The sequence below is a fragment of the Hyla sarda genome, chromosome 3, assembly GCF_029499605.1.
Source record: "Hyla sarda isolate aHylSar1 chromosome 3, aHylSar1.hap1, whole genome shotgun sequence".
Lineage (NCBI taxonomy): Eukaryota > Metazoa > Chordata > Amphibia > Anura > Hylidae > Hyla > Hyla sarda.
The window spans coordinates 426660192-426675731 of record NC_079191.1 but is presented as its reverse complement, the minus strand read 5'-3'; the positions used below and the strand labels follow the sequence as shown (position 1 = coordinate 426675731).

General features: G+C 40.0%; 1 non-coding gene across 1 annotated transcript; it reads right to left on the bottom strand.

The window, feature by feature from the left end:
- Positions 1–12483: 12483 nt before the first annotated feature.
- TRNAS-GCU (transfer RNA serine (anticodon GCU)) lies at positions 12484–12565 on the bottom strand. The gene has a single exon. It is a non-coding gene; the product is annotated as a tRNA-Ser (tRNA).
- Between the last annotated feature and the right edge of the window lie 2975 nt (positions 12566–15540).

Here is a 15540-nt window from a genome sequence, read left to right as displayed (position 1 = left end):
AGAGGGAATTATTTTTTTTCCCCTAGGACTCCCCGTGACATCACAAGGGGGCGTGGCTGACCCCCGCAGCGCACACACAGCGTTCGGAACTAAATGTTCCGAACGCTGGCCAGTGGAGTTCCCCTTTAACATTTTGGACCACTCTCTTAATGAAACCATATTTCTAATATGCCATCAAATGTCAGTGATCAGAGCCCTACCAGCCCAGGTATTGGATGTGTCAAAGAGGAGGGCCCAAATTACTCCAGTGCCACAGTCTACCATGCCTTCTTGATCGCCCTCACCTCCCGGCCCATCTGAATTATATATAGGATTTTGTATGTCAATAAAGGCAAGCAGGGAGGAATGCCAAGCTGTGGCACTTGAGCAGCTTGGCCCCACCTTCTTGACACTTGGCTGAGAAATACATTTTATTAGGGATTTTTTTTAAGTTTGACAACCATTATAAGCTCCATAAAAGTTACAGTTTTCTTTCAGGTGTCTACAGCTCTGAGCATAAATATGTCTTACCTGTCAAGAGACAGAATTTTGGCATGATATAAGCCTAGAATGTGCCATAAAGTGTTCAATAAAGTCCAGAAAATCCACCCACTATACATCAAATTGACTAAAACAAAATAGGAAACCTATTCCAACATGTTATTTTAGTGAGTATTTGTAAATCAAATTATAAATACAAAAATACTAAATCAAAATACTTTTTGGGGCTTACTTTTTACACAATTTACCCCTCATAATAACCTCAAATAGAAACAAATACTGTAGAAATGGCATGAGAAAACAGTCCCTGGTGTCAGGAAAAATAATCAATAATATAAAAAAAAAATACATAAAAAAGTTAATGCTCTTAATGAGCAATATCACCAAACTACATCATAAAGAACAAAGTTTTCTAGTAATTAATGGCATTAAAAATTAATGTTCCTGCTACCGTAATTGTTTTATATGTCCGTCCACCTGAAATATTGGGTTCCATGCTTACACCAGACGGCCCTTCGCTCAGTTCTCTTCTCCAGAGATGGCCATTTTTGAAGGACTTCTGCAGTTGCATGGTTGGCTTGTTGATTTTGTCCTTCTAGAGAACAACACCATTGGTTAAAATGATCCATCGCAAATAATTGGCCCATTAATGTGACCCGGTCTGGTAGAAAAAACAAATCAGTAGGCCAGCCTGAGACTCATGGGTCAAAGGCAAAGACTATATTAGGGGTTTCCGCTCTCCGTGTTCTATTTACAAAACTGATATCTTCTTATGGGGTACAGGGACTTTGGACCCTACTTGTGCTCCCCCTGAAACCAATGACTTCCTCAAACATAGCAGACTGACCTTTCCACAAGTATGTGCCTTTGGTTGGTGATGTCACAAAAGACTTTACAGAAATTCAACATAAAAATGTCTAAATTGGTCCTTTTGTCTGCTTTGGGTCCTGTTCAGACATTATGTTTATGACTGAACAGTTCCTGTGTTAATTCTTCCTGGTTCGGGAAGAGTTAACCTTCCAACCCTTCAGATCTGGGAAGATATATAAGCCATCTTCAGGTGCTGCTCTGGGCTGGTAATTACACCTGTACTCTGACCATGTTTGCATTATGTTCACTATGTCTGTCTGAGCACATATGCTGAGTTTGAACCATGTTCATCTGTCCTGTTTGATATCTAGATTGTAGCTTGGTTTGTTTTAGTACCTTTGTTTTGTTTTTGTATCCTTGTATTGTTCGTTCTGCATTTGCTTTGTGTTTCCTGAGTCTGTATTCACACTGTGTGTTTGGCCAGTCCTGTTTTGACCTTGTTTGATCCTGGATCTCCTAGGATAGAATCCTGTTCTGAGCCTTGTGCTAATCTGTTTATCTAGGAGTGAGTGAGTCTTGTGCCTGTACTTGTGCTTGCTTGTATTTAGGATTTTTTGTTTCCTCCTAGGTCAGTATCCTGATCACTCAGTGGAGTGTGCCCACTGGCTAGGAGCCTATTAGGCTTTGGTATTGATGTCCCTTCATGTTTGGAATGGGGTGTCAAATGTGTTTCTTGTTCGGAGTCCAGTGTGAACAGTGCTCTTGATTTCCTGACCCATTTAGTGTTCTGACCTTCAGTTAACCTGTTCATCCCCTGTATCTCCTGGTTTTGTATGCTGTAACTTATCCCCCTTATCTAGTCTTGTTTATATTATTATAATTTTTTGATCCTGGTTCTTGAACTGTTTGTTAGTATTCTATATCCTGCCTGGTATATCTGTTTGTTGTTTTGTAATATTCCCAACATGTTCCCGACATGTGCAGTTTGTTTTGTTTTGTTTGACTGTAACGCCCACACACTTTAGCACATTATAGGGTCCGTCCTCATGGTTGTCAATTTGTCGTTTAGGGCTGATGGGCAGTAGGAAGGGACAGCGGTTGTAGGGACAGTTAGGGCTCACTACTCCCTGCCCCCCTTTCATGACACTGCCCATCTGATATCTATAGTATATGGCTAGCTATATAGTACGTTGACTCTATGTTAGAGGACATCAGAAGATATCATAAGGTCATCAGTTGTGACATAGCCTAGATCAGTGGTCTCACACTGTGGCCCTCCAGATGTTGCAAACCTTCAACTCCCAGCATGCCCGGACAGCCAACGGCATAAGAAACATCTTGTAGGCTGAAAGCCTGACGTGTTTCACTATCTGCGAGAGCTTAGTCATAGGCAGCCCAGTTGCAAGCATGGTTTGACTAGTGAAGGAAAAGCTTTATAAGCCCTGATGTAGGGGACATGAGCCATCATCCATACCCTGCTGAATCTATAGAATAAGGGAAACCTTTATGGCTTCATCTCAGCCTGTAGTACCACCAAAAAAAAAAAGGCCACACCTATGTATCTAAACCAGCAATCTCAAACTGTGTCCCACCAGATGTTGCAAAACTTCAACTCCCAGCATGTCCGGACAGCCAAACACCTGTCTGCCTTCTCCAGAGGATCCACACTGATCATGAAAGGTAAATCAAGGCTTCCCTTTTGCAAAACTTCAACTCCCAGCATTCCCAGACAGGCGATGGCTGTCTGGTCATGCTGGGAGTTGAAGTTTTGCAACATCTGGAGGACCACAGTTTGAGACCACTTGCCTAGAACATCTCTTGTATTATACCTTCAATACTCTACAACCAGGTATTACTTATGCGTTTTTCTTTATACAGAATTCCAATAGACATCATTGTAGATCCATACCACATCTATACCCCCTGCTGCTATCTATATCCAGACATACAGTATGATCGTGCGGATCGTTCATAGCATTGCAGAGCAGTAACACAACCCTCACATCTGGTTTACACTGTATCCTAACTACAAAGTATAATGTCAGATTCTTATGTCATCGCAGATAATTCATGTCTGCGGATAATTCACCAGTGACATAAGAGACAACATAAATAGTAACGAAATCTACAGCATCAGTCACTGCTCTTCATATACCCAGATGCTACAGCTCAGAGAGGCTTCTCTCACAATGCTTTGTGTTTTCATGATATTTATCTCCTATTTATCTAATATCTATCTCATATCTATCTATTTATCTATCTATCTCATATCCATCTATCTCATATCTATCTATCATTTATTTATCTATCTCATAGCTATCTATTTATCTCATATCTATCTATCTATCTATCTCATATCTATTTATCTATCTCATATCTATCTATCTCATATCTATCTATCTCAAATCTATCTCATATCTATCTCAAATCTATCTATCTCATATCTATCTCATATCTATCTATCTGTCTCATATCTATCTCTATCTATCTGTCTCATATCTATCTATCTCATATCTATCTATCTATCTGTCTCATATCTATCTATCTCATATCTATTTATATATCTATCTCATATCTATCTACCTGTCTCATATCTATCTATCTCTTATCTATCTCATATCTATCTATCTATCTCATATCTATCCATCTATCTATCTATCTCATATCTATCCATCTATCTATCTATCTCATATCTATCTATCTATCTGTCTCATATCTATCTATCTCATATCTATCTATCTCATATCTATCTATCTCATATCTATCTATCTATCTCATATCTATCTATCTTATATCTATCTATCTGTCTCATATCTATCTATCTCATATCTATTTCTCTATCTCATATCTATTTATCTATCTCATATCTATCTATCTATCTATCTCATATCTATCTATCTATCTATCTATCTATCTGTCTCATATCTATCTATCTATCTCATATCTATCTATCTATCTCATATCTATCTATCTATCTATCTAAAAAAAATCCAAATAGAAGCAGCACATCAAGTAGCATCAGGTGATAGTCAGTATGGGGTGCTCGCATAATTGGAGCCTGGGTCCACCGTTTCCTCAATCCAAATAGGTGAAATAGAAGGCAGCACATCACTGTTGCAGTCAAAACAAATAGATTTATTCCATAGCGTGCAGAGGACTACGTTTCACCGGTCTCACACCGGCTTTATCAAGTGAGGAATAGTGACAAACAGAAGGTATATATGGACCACCTTGGGTCCGCCCACAGGGTCATGTGATCAATTACAAAAGCATTTGCATACAGTCATGTGATACAGTCATGTGATACATATACAAAACAGAAATACATATCACAACACAATAGGGCGTAGAAATGATACCCCTGAATCAATTGGCCAGTGTAACAAAGTAAATATATATAAAAAAAACAACCTTTCTACCTTTCTACATAATCCTTCTAAAATTGACTTAAGGAGAACCTATGAAACAGAGACCAAGAAACTACTTGCCATTGAACTTCATCTATCCACACTGAGTGAGTACTACAGAACCCGTAAAATTCCGAGAGGCATGAGAGCTCAACCAAGAGCAAATGCATTCTCTAATGACTTGGACTATCGTGCCTGCTATGAGGCCATCTCCAACAAATATGCATTAGACCTAATATTGCTTAATATTGAATTCCTTCAACGTGACGCTACAGCACTTAAGACCAAGATCACTGAAGTGGAGACTTCCTTGAAATTATTACTTACTGAGGAAGAGTGGCGGGAGCTACAGGAGAAACAGCAAACCTTTTTGGAAAAACAAGACACAAATACAGGAAACCAAGAGACACAAATGGTTCCGTGATTGTCAAGATTATACCAATGGTCGCATTTATACTTGGGATAACTTGTTTTCGAGCAACAGACGCCATACTAGGATGACGGACACAGACGGAGATGAGGGACATAAACCAGGGAATCACCAATAACATACAGGGCATTTTTTAGTGAATACGCCGTCCGTCGGGGGCGGCGTAGAAGAGGCGGCCGAAAGCACTACAGAATCCGCAAAAACAAGATCCCAGAGAACAGGACGAACACAATACCAGAGGTCTGCTCAACAACTAAAGAAGAAATAGAAACACCACCTGCTGAGACTGTGGTAAATATCTCTTCTGTTACACTGTCTAATCAACAATTACTGCTTTTATCTAAAGGTTTAAGCTTTTGCCCTTATATTCAATGACTGGTTTCAACTTGAACTTGATTTTCGTAGTTTCATACGTAGACTCAAACTCAAAGTATGGTTTGATGCACATGCGGAGCCTTCTGGCGGCCAGGTCAGTGGCAGCCAGAATTCTCAAACATTTAAATTTAACGAATTTGGTCTTCCCTCTCAAAGTGATTTTATACCACCTATTGAACCACATGCCATTGCTACCTTTACAGAATGTGTTAAACGCGAATTTATACACATTAGAGAGCAACGCAATAGACTCAGACACCCTAACCTCACACATGATGAAATTCTTGCCATGCAGCAACTTATCCATGACCACAACCTCATTGTGAAACCAGCTGACAAAGGAGGTGGAGTTGTGGTCATGGATAGGAGCAGCTATCTCAAGGAGGCTAATAGACAATTACAGGACACAGGGGTATACAAAACACTTAGACAGGATCCATGTGCCGACATGCAACGCACCATTGTTTCTATCTTAGATGAGGCACTAGAGGACAATATTATTGATCAGAAACTTAGGAATTTTTTACAAATGGACTTTCCGATTACACCCATGTTATACTTACTTCCTAAAATCCACAAGCAACTTATTGATCCACCAGGCAGACCGATTGTATCGGGTCGCGGCTCTTTATCCAATCATGTTTCTATCTTTCTAGACAAAGTCCTGAGACCTCTTGCCACTAACACTAGATCTTTCATCCGCGATACTATGCACTTTCTGTCTGTCATCAAACCACTCCACATTCCTGATAATTCCATCATAGCATCATTTGACATTGTTTCTCTATACACATCTATTCAACATAATAGAGGTATTGATGCAGTCAGAAAGGGCTTAATCAAAAACAACATGGTTCCGAAACAAATTAATTTTATTCTTAAATTACTTGCATTTGTTCTAGAGAACAATTACTTTTCATTTAACGACACCTACTATATACAATTACGTGGAACCGCGATGGGCAGTAATATGGCGCCTACGTACGCAAATATTGTAATGACGGACTTTGAGGATGAATGTGTCTATGTGTCCCACCACTCCAGGAACCTCCTGGGGTGGTGGCGATACATAGATGACATTTTTATCATCTGGACAGGAACAACCACAGAACTACATGACTTCCATACTTACCTCAATAGCATTGACCCGGATCTACAATTTACACTTACATTCTCCAATGAGTCAGTTAATTTTCTTGACACCAGGGTGAGCATTGACAAAAATTCCCTTACCACGGATCTCTACCACAAACCAACAGATTGTAATACATTGCTTAAGTATGAGTCAGCACATCCTAGACCTATGATTACCTCTCTTCCTTATAGCCAATTACTCAGGGCGAGTCGCATTACTGATACAGATACTAAATTTGATAAAGCAGTTAATCTCATGGTCAAACAATTCAGTGATAGAGGTTATCCGCAGAGAGTCATTTCCAGACATGTCAATAGGGTTAAATCTGAGAGAGCCCTAGGAAGACCATTCTCCAATAAAAAAGATCAGACTAACCGCACACCATTTATCTCTACATACAATGAGACATCTAATAACATTTCAGCTGCTATTAGGAAACACTGGCACATAGTTAAAGATAGCTACCCACACATCAAAGAATTTCAAATTCCACCATTAATGTCTTACCGCAGAGCTCGCAATCCAAGGGACCATTTGGTTAGAGCGGACGTCACGGGCCTGAATCCCAATAAACAACAAAAATACTTTACAGTGAAGGCCAAGGGTTGTTTCCCGTGTCTACGCTGCGTCACTTGCAAATACCTCCAAAAAGGTGGCTCTTTCATCCACCCCACCACACACAAGGAATACCCTATTAAGTATTATCTTACATGTGAGAGTGACCATATTATTTATGTTCTTTGGTGCCCATGTAAACTAATATACATTGGGGAAACCAAAAATGATTTCCGTACCAGGCTTAACCAGCATCGTTACTCAATTAGCAAGAAACGTATGGATCTCCCGGTCTCCAAGCATTTTGTGGAGGCCGGACATACAGAAACAGAATTAAAGTGCATGATCATCGATCATGTCCCCCCTCTTAAACGAGGTGGTGACAGGATCACTATTTTACAAACCAGAGAACTGAGGTGGATTTTTGATCTCAATAGTTTAAAACCCAATGGCTTAAATGTAGAATTTACAGTATTACCTAAAATGCTTAGACGGTAGTAATAGAGGTTGGCGTCCATTGTGTATAGCCCCATATGTGTTTTGACTCTCTCCCTATGTAGGTGAATAGTGATAATTAATTTTGCTTTTTATACTAATTTTTATTTTTTACCTTTTAGATAAATTACCGAGTGGGGAATGGCCATGATGTCACTTACCTTTGTCATCTTCTATCCCTTTTTTTGGGACCTCCGTATCCTGCATTTTTTGGCTTTTATATATATATATATATATATATATATATATATATATATACCTCTGTGCATATCTATGCTCCTTGCAGGGTAATTCCTGCTTCTCCCCATTACCCCATTATACTCTGTGACGAATGTACCGCTGAATGGGGGATCTAGGCGTCACCACCTGGCTACTGCGTGGGTATGGGAACTAGGACATGTGGTAAACTTGGAGGTATTCTAAGAAACCACATGTCCAGCGGCAGATTGGTCCATGTCCATGGACCGTACTTTGCCCTACTTCCCGTAATTACCCGATACGCAGAGGTGAGTGATACGCTTTCCCTGTAGTGAATGTGGTTTGTTTGCCAGAGATTATGGGACATTCCTAATGACTTTATTTATCTCTCTCCAGATCATCCCTGATGGATCGGTACACGCACACCGACTCAGTATTGTGGAATCGGTCCAGACACACCGAGCATTCTTTATTGAGCGAATTTGGGAATTTGTGGTCGGTCCAGACACACCGAAACAACTATGCAGGTCCATTACCCCCGGTTGGAACATCTCTTTCTTTCTCTTTTTTTCATTTTCCACTGGTTGCTAGGGGCAACCACATGGTAGCTAACTATCCCTACAACCACTCCCTGAGTGATACTCTATGCACACTCCTATCCACCTGTCCGAGATACTGTGAAATGATCCTGAACTTTTATATACTTGCCCTGTTTATGTGGCGACTTCCTGCACTGTAATGGCGGTCAGAGACACTGGTTACCATGGATACTACCACAACACGCAGGCGCACATCGCATGGATACGGAGTTACTAGTTTTGCCCTTCCGTACCTTCGTGGAGCATGCGCACTAGAAGGAACATCCGGGTAAGCGGTTACCATGGACGCGGCGGCTGCGCATCCAATACACAGGAACCTGCTCGCAACCCGGAAATGCGACCGTATTATGAGCCTCTTGCTCTCCAGGAGAACGGATCACATAGCCCGCTACGGACATCATGGCGCATCCCCGTGAGGTAATCACAAGCACCACTGACACCACCAATGAATTTGCACTACAAGAATCAATGGCGATCTGAATTTGAAGCAATATGTAACAGATCGCTATTGCCTATGCACATTTCCATGTTTACATATGTTGTTTTTTCTATATATATTTACTTTGTTACACTGGCCAATTGATTCAGGGGTATCATTTCTACGCCCTATTGTGTTGTGATATGTATTTCTGTTTTGTATATGTATCACATGACTGTATCACATGACTGTATGCAAATGCTTTTGTAATTGATCACATGACCCTGTGGGCGGACCCAAGGTGGTCCATATATACCTTCTGTTTGTCACTATTCCTCACTTGATAAAGCCGGTGTGAGACCGGTGAAACGTAGTCCTCTGCACGCTATGGAATAAATCTATTTGTTTTGACTGCAACAGTGATGTGCTGCCTTCTATTTCACCTATCTATCTATCTATCTATCTATGTGTCTCATATCTATCTATCTCATATCTATCGATCTCATATCTATCTATCTCATATCTATCTATCTATCTTATATCTATCTATCTCAAATCTATCTCATATCTATCTATCTCATATATATTTATCTATCTCATATCTATCTATCTCATATCTATCTATCTATCTCATATCTATCTATCTATCTCATATCTATCTATCTCATATCTATCTATCTGTCTCATATCTATCTATCTCATATCTATCTATCTCATATCTATCTATCTCATATATATTTATCTATCTCATATCTATCTATCTCATATCTATCTATCTATCTCATATCTATCTATCTATCTCATATCTATCTATCTCATATCTATCTATCTGTCTCATATCTATCTATCTCATATCTATCTATCTCATATCTATCTATCTATCTGTCTCATATCTATCTATCTCATATCTATCTATCTATCTATCTCATATCTATCTATCTGTCTCATATCTATCTATCTATCTGTCTCATATCTATCTATCTCATATCTATCTATCTCTTATCTATGTATCTCATATCTATCTGTCTCATATATATCTATCTAGCTATCTCATATCTATCTATCTCATATCTATCTATCTCTTATCTATGTATCTCATATCTATCTATCTATCTATCTATCTATCTATCTATCTATCTATCTATCTCATATCTATCTATCTCATATCTATCTATCTCATATCTATCTATCTATCTATCTATCTATCTATCTATCTCTTATCTATGTATCCCATATCTATCTATCTGTCTCATATCTATCTATCTATCTAGCTCATATCTATCTATCCATCTATTTCATATTTATCTCTCTATCCTTCTTTTGAGTCTAGTCCAGTGAGTTCCCCTTCTATGTTACAGTTGTATAGTGGAAGAAATATCAGATTTCCCTGGCGCCTCCTTGGTCAGTGATTATTCTGGTTGGCAAAAAGCTTTTTATTAAAATCTGATGAGCTCGGACGTCTGTAGACAATGACCTGGGAGGTGACTGTACATACAAATTATTTCCTTATTCTGTTGTTAAAACCTTTTGGGAGTGACCGTCTTATCAGGGACAATCTACTGGAATTACCCAAGAACAATCTGCTTTGAGCTGGAGATGTCTCAGCCAACAGGAGACAGGAGACTCTCTAATCTTCAGGCTGCGGTCTCGTACTGTCCACGTGTGAGCAATAAATACCGTATATACTCAAGTATAAGCCGAGTTTTAAACCGGGCATGCTGGGAGTTGTAGTTTTGCAACATCTTGAGGTCCGCAGGTTGAAGACCACTGATGAAGGAATTGACAGGCGGTGATGATGAAGGGGGGGGGGGGGGGGGTGATGACAAAGGCTGCAGTTGTCTTCAACCTGCGGACCTCCAGAGGTTTCAAAACTACAACTCCCAGCATGCCGATGGCTGTCCGGGCATGCTGGGAGTTGTAGTTTGGCAACATCTGGAGGTCCGCAGGTTGAAGACCACTGATGACAGGATTGACAGGTGGTGATGATGAAGGGGGGGTCTGGATGATGACGGGGGGTCTGGATGATGACATGGGGGGATGATGTATTTCCCACCCTAGGCTTATAGTCGAGTCAATACATTTTCCTGGGTTTTTGGGGTAAAATTAGGGGCTTCGGCTTATATTCGATAAGCAAAAAAGCAAAAAAAAAAAAAAAACATGTAAACTATTGATATACATCCAAAAAAGAAAGAAGAATAATTAAATGGGCACTGTCAGATTAAAGGGTAAATATATACAATGTAACAAAAAATGGTGGCCAACCTCTCTTGCCTAGAGAGTAAAGAGGTTGGCCACCATTTTTTGTTACATTTCCCCCTCTCCACACTTAGGAATAGGAGTCGGTCTATGTATTAGGGATTCTAGTTTTAGGGTTCACCTGTACCCTTTACTTTTCCCCTTTCTATATTGTTGGCAATTTCTGCCAATTTTTTGTGTACCCCAATGTCAATTCTTTTCTATTTTTTTTTATTTATATGATCTAGTAAAATTCACAAATTTAAGTCTTTTCTGAGCCTGATTGGTGTTATATAGTCCGTAAAATTCAGTGTTTCACCCCAGTAGTAAAGGGGGGCGTGTCAATGGGAGGAGTCAAGGGTGGTGGTAAAAGTAGCTTTTGCCTACAGTGGTAAAAATCCTATGCACCAGTCCTGCCCGTGTGTCCTGGTTTGTCTGCTCATAGTAGCAATATGCCGCTACGATCAGACACAGACTGAGCTGCGAATCGCGATCTCCCGTGCATGCGCAGTGCATTCAGACATCGCAGACACCTTCTCTGCTAGGCCGAGCAGCCGCAAGGTCTGAGTACACTGCGCACGGCACGCGCGACTTGCAGCTCAGTCTGTGTCTGCTTGTAGTGGCGTACGGCAGCTATGAGCAGACAAACCGGAACACACGGGCAAAGAAGGATGGTGACTCTAGGGGCGGTCAGTAGCATGTCAGATTTTCATATGCGCTGCGGATGCGCTACGTCTGACGTTACCATAATGCCAGGCCTGGGATGGCCAAGAGACGACCGTCATTCTCCCGGCTACACGATGGCCCTCTTCTCAGGTGCGTATTGGTAGAAGTCTGAGAGGGATGGTGGCTTTCACATGGAGACATCTGTTGACAGTCATGATGAAGAACAGTCCGCTGGCCAAAACCCGTCGGCTTTACCAGTGATGTGTTTTTTTTCCAAGATGTTCAATAAATTTGAAGATTTTAAGAAATTTGAAGCTGGAAATCCATCTGTATTCTTGTTCTTCACCCACTCTGGGACCCAGGGGTGTCCCTAATCCGCAGTGATCTGAAGTGATTTTGGTAGTTGTGCTGGACTGGTCTGGCTGCTGTTCATAGACCTTCCACCCGCTCCATTACAGGTATTATTTTCCCATCCAGTTTCTGTACACTCGGCTCCCATTGGGTCAGGATACTGGAGGGTTCTGGGATATCAATGCTCGTCCTGTTTGTGTGGAGATTTATATCTGCATGAAGGGAAGTAAAGTGGAATAACAACAAACGTGTTCATGAATTACCATGAGAGATAGGAGCGCGTTATCTTCATTGTTTAGTCAAATTACTAGAAGAGAAAAAAGATGATGCGACGAGGATGGGATTCGAACCCACGCGTGCAGAGCACAATGGATTAGCAGTCCATCGCCTTAACCACTCGGCCACCTCGTCAGCTGATACTCCTCCCCCTCACAGCTACATCACATGTGTACAGCTCAGATTACACTGTATGTACGCCTACTGACACCATGTATACAGGCACAGATCTATCTATCTCATATCTATCTATCTCATATCTATCTATCTCATAACTATCTATCTATCTCATATCTATCTATCTCATATCTATCTATCTATCTATCTCATATCTATCTATCTATCTCATATCTATCTATATTATCTATCTCATATCTATCTACCTATCTCATATCTATCTATCTCATATCTAACTCATATCTATCTATCTCATATCTATCTATCTCATATCTTTCTATCTATCTATCTCATATCTTTCTATCTCATATCTATCTCATAACTATCTATCTATCTCATATCTATCTATCTATCTCATATCTATCTCATATCTATCTATCTCATATCTATCTATCTCATATGTATCTATCTCATATCTATCTATCTCATATCTATCTATCTCATATCTATGTCATATCTATCTATCTCATATCTATCTATCTCATATCTATCTATCTATCTCATATGTATCTATCTCATATGTATCTATCTCATATCTATATCTATCTCATATCTATCTCATATCTATCTCATATCTATCTATCTCATCTATCTCATATCTATCTATATCATATCTATCTATCTCATATCTATCTATCTATCTCATATCTATCTATCTCATATCTATCTATCTATCTCATATCTATCTCATATCTATCTATCTCATATCTATCTATCTATCTCATGTCTATCTATCTCATATCTATCTCATATCTATCTATCTCATATCTATCTCATATCTATCTATCTCATATCTATCTATCTATCTCATATCTATCTCACATCTATCTATCTATCTATCTATCTCATATCTATCTCATATCTATCTCATATCTATCCATCTATCTATCTCATATCTATCTATCTATCTCATATCTATATATCTATCTATCTCATATCTATCTATCTATCTCATATCTATCTCATAATTATCTATCTCATATCTATCTCATATCTATCTATCTATCTATCTATCTCATATCTATCTATCTATCTCATATCTATCTCATATCTATTTCATATCTATCTATCTATCTATCTATCTATCTATCTCATATCTATCTCATATCTATCTATCTCATATCTATCTATCTATCTCATATCTATCTCATATCTATCTATCTATCTCATATCTATCTATCTATCTCATATCTATCTCATATCTATCTATCTATCTATCTCATAATTATCTATCTCATATCTATCTCATATCTATCTATCTATCTATCTCATATCTATCTCTTTATCTATCTATCTCATATATATCTATCTATCTCATATCTATCTATCTCATATATATCTCATATCTATCTATCTATCTATCTCATATCTATCTATCTCATATCTATCTATCTATCTCATATCTATCTCATATCTATCTATCTCATATCTATCTAATATCTATCTATCTCATATCTATCTATCTCATATCTATCTATCTCATATCTATCTATCTATCTCATATCTATCTATCTCATATCTATCTATCTCATATCTATCTATCTCATATCTATCTATCTATCTATCTCATATCTATCTATCATATCTATTTATCTATCATTCCCTTCCCATGGTCTATAAAAGTTGTAATAGTCAGTGGTGACATTTATACCACTAGATGGCAGTACAATACAATAGTTCATCCCATTTTGGAAAAAGATCAGACCTGCAGACAGAGGATAATTTGGGGGTCCGCTCATCAGCTGCCATAGACCCCTCAGGCCTCTGTACACAGTACAATATGTCGTCTTCATTGTATATTGGGGCATAAGAGCTTCTACCTGCACCTCTTATCACCCCCAACATCTTCCCATATGACTTCACTCTAGAGAGGAGGCCGGAGACATTACTGTATATGAATCTGCACCAGTCACATGTTCATTCTTTCAGCAGAGACTGGTGAGAAATACATTACTGTCTATAGAGATGGTGTATTTCCGAGCGCTCCATGTTCTGCTGGCATCAGCTACAGATGGATTCTCCACCTGAAATATCTCTGGGCAGAGATCCCGTAGTGTGAATGAGCCCATAAGAGTTCATTGTTCTTAGTTCTTGAAAGAAAACTAAAAAGTCAGAATAAAGCAAACTCTGAGCCCCCGCACTATGTGAGCCCCCGCACTATCTGAGCCCCCGCACTATGTGAGCCCCCGCACTATCTGAGCCCTCCCACTATCTGAGCCCCCGCACTATCTGAGCCCCAGCACTATCTGAGCCCCCGCACTATCTGAGCCCTCGCACTATCTGAGCCCCCGCACTATCTGAGCCCCCGCACTATCTGAGCCCCCGCACTATCTGAGCCCCAGCACTATCTGAGCCCCCGCACTATCTGAGCCCCCGCACTATCTGAGCCCCCGCACTATCTGAGCCCCCGCACTATCTGAGCCCCCGCACTATCTGAGCTTCCTTCTGATCCAGACATTCTGATCACACGAGGGTCTTATCCTAGACCGGGTCGTCTCCTCCAGATCCTTCAGGAATACGTCCAGGAGCCTCCGCAGAGAAGATCAACTAGGGCAGTGGTTCTATACCTGGGGTACAATTCCCTTCAGGGGTACTTAGCAGTTCTTCAGGGGGTACTAGAAAAACTATCAGTAATGGCAGCCACTGGTTATTGGTTTGGACCACTGTGATAAAAATGGTAGGGTGACGTCACTGCAGCGAGGAGCGGAACAGGAGGACAGCAAAGGGGAGGTGCGGGCACTGAGCTGTGGGCAGTTATTACCATCAGCTTTGTTGCTCCACTGCCCCTGCAGACCGGGGACCTACTGCTATGAGCCATAACAATAGGTCCCCAGACCAGAGGAGCAGTGGAGCAACAAAGCGGGACAGTATGGTGGCCAACAACTATATATGGGGACAGTATGGTGGCCTACAACTATATATGGGGGCAGTAT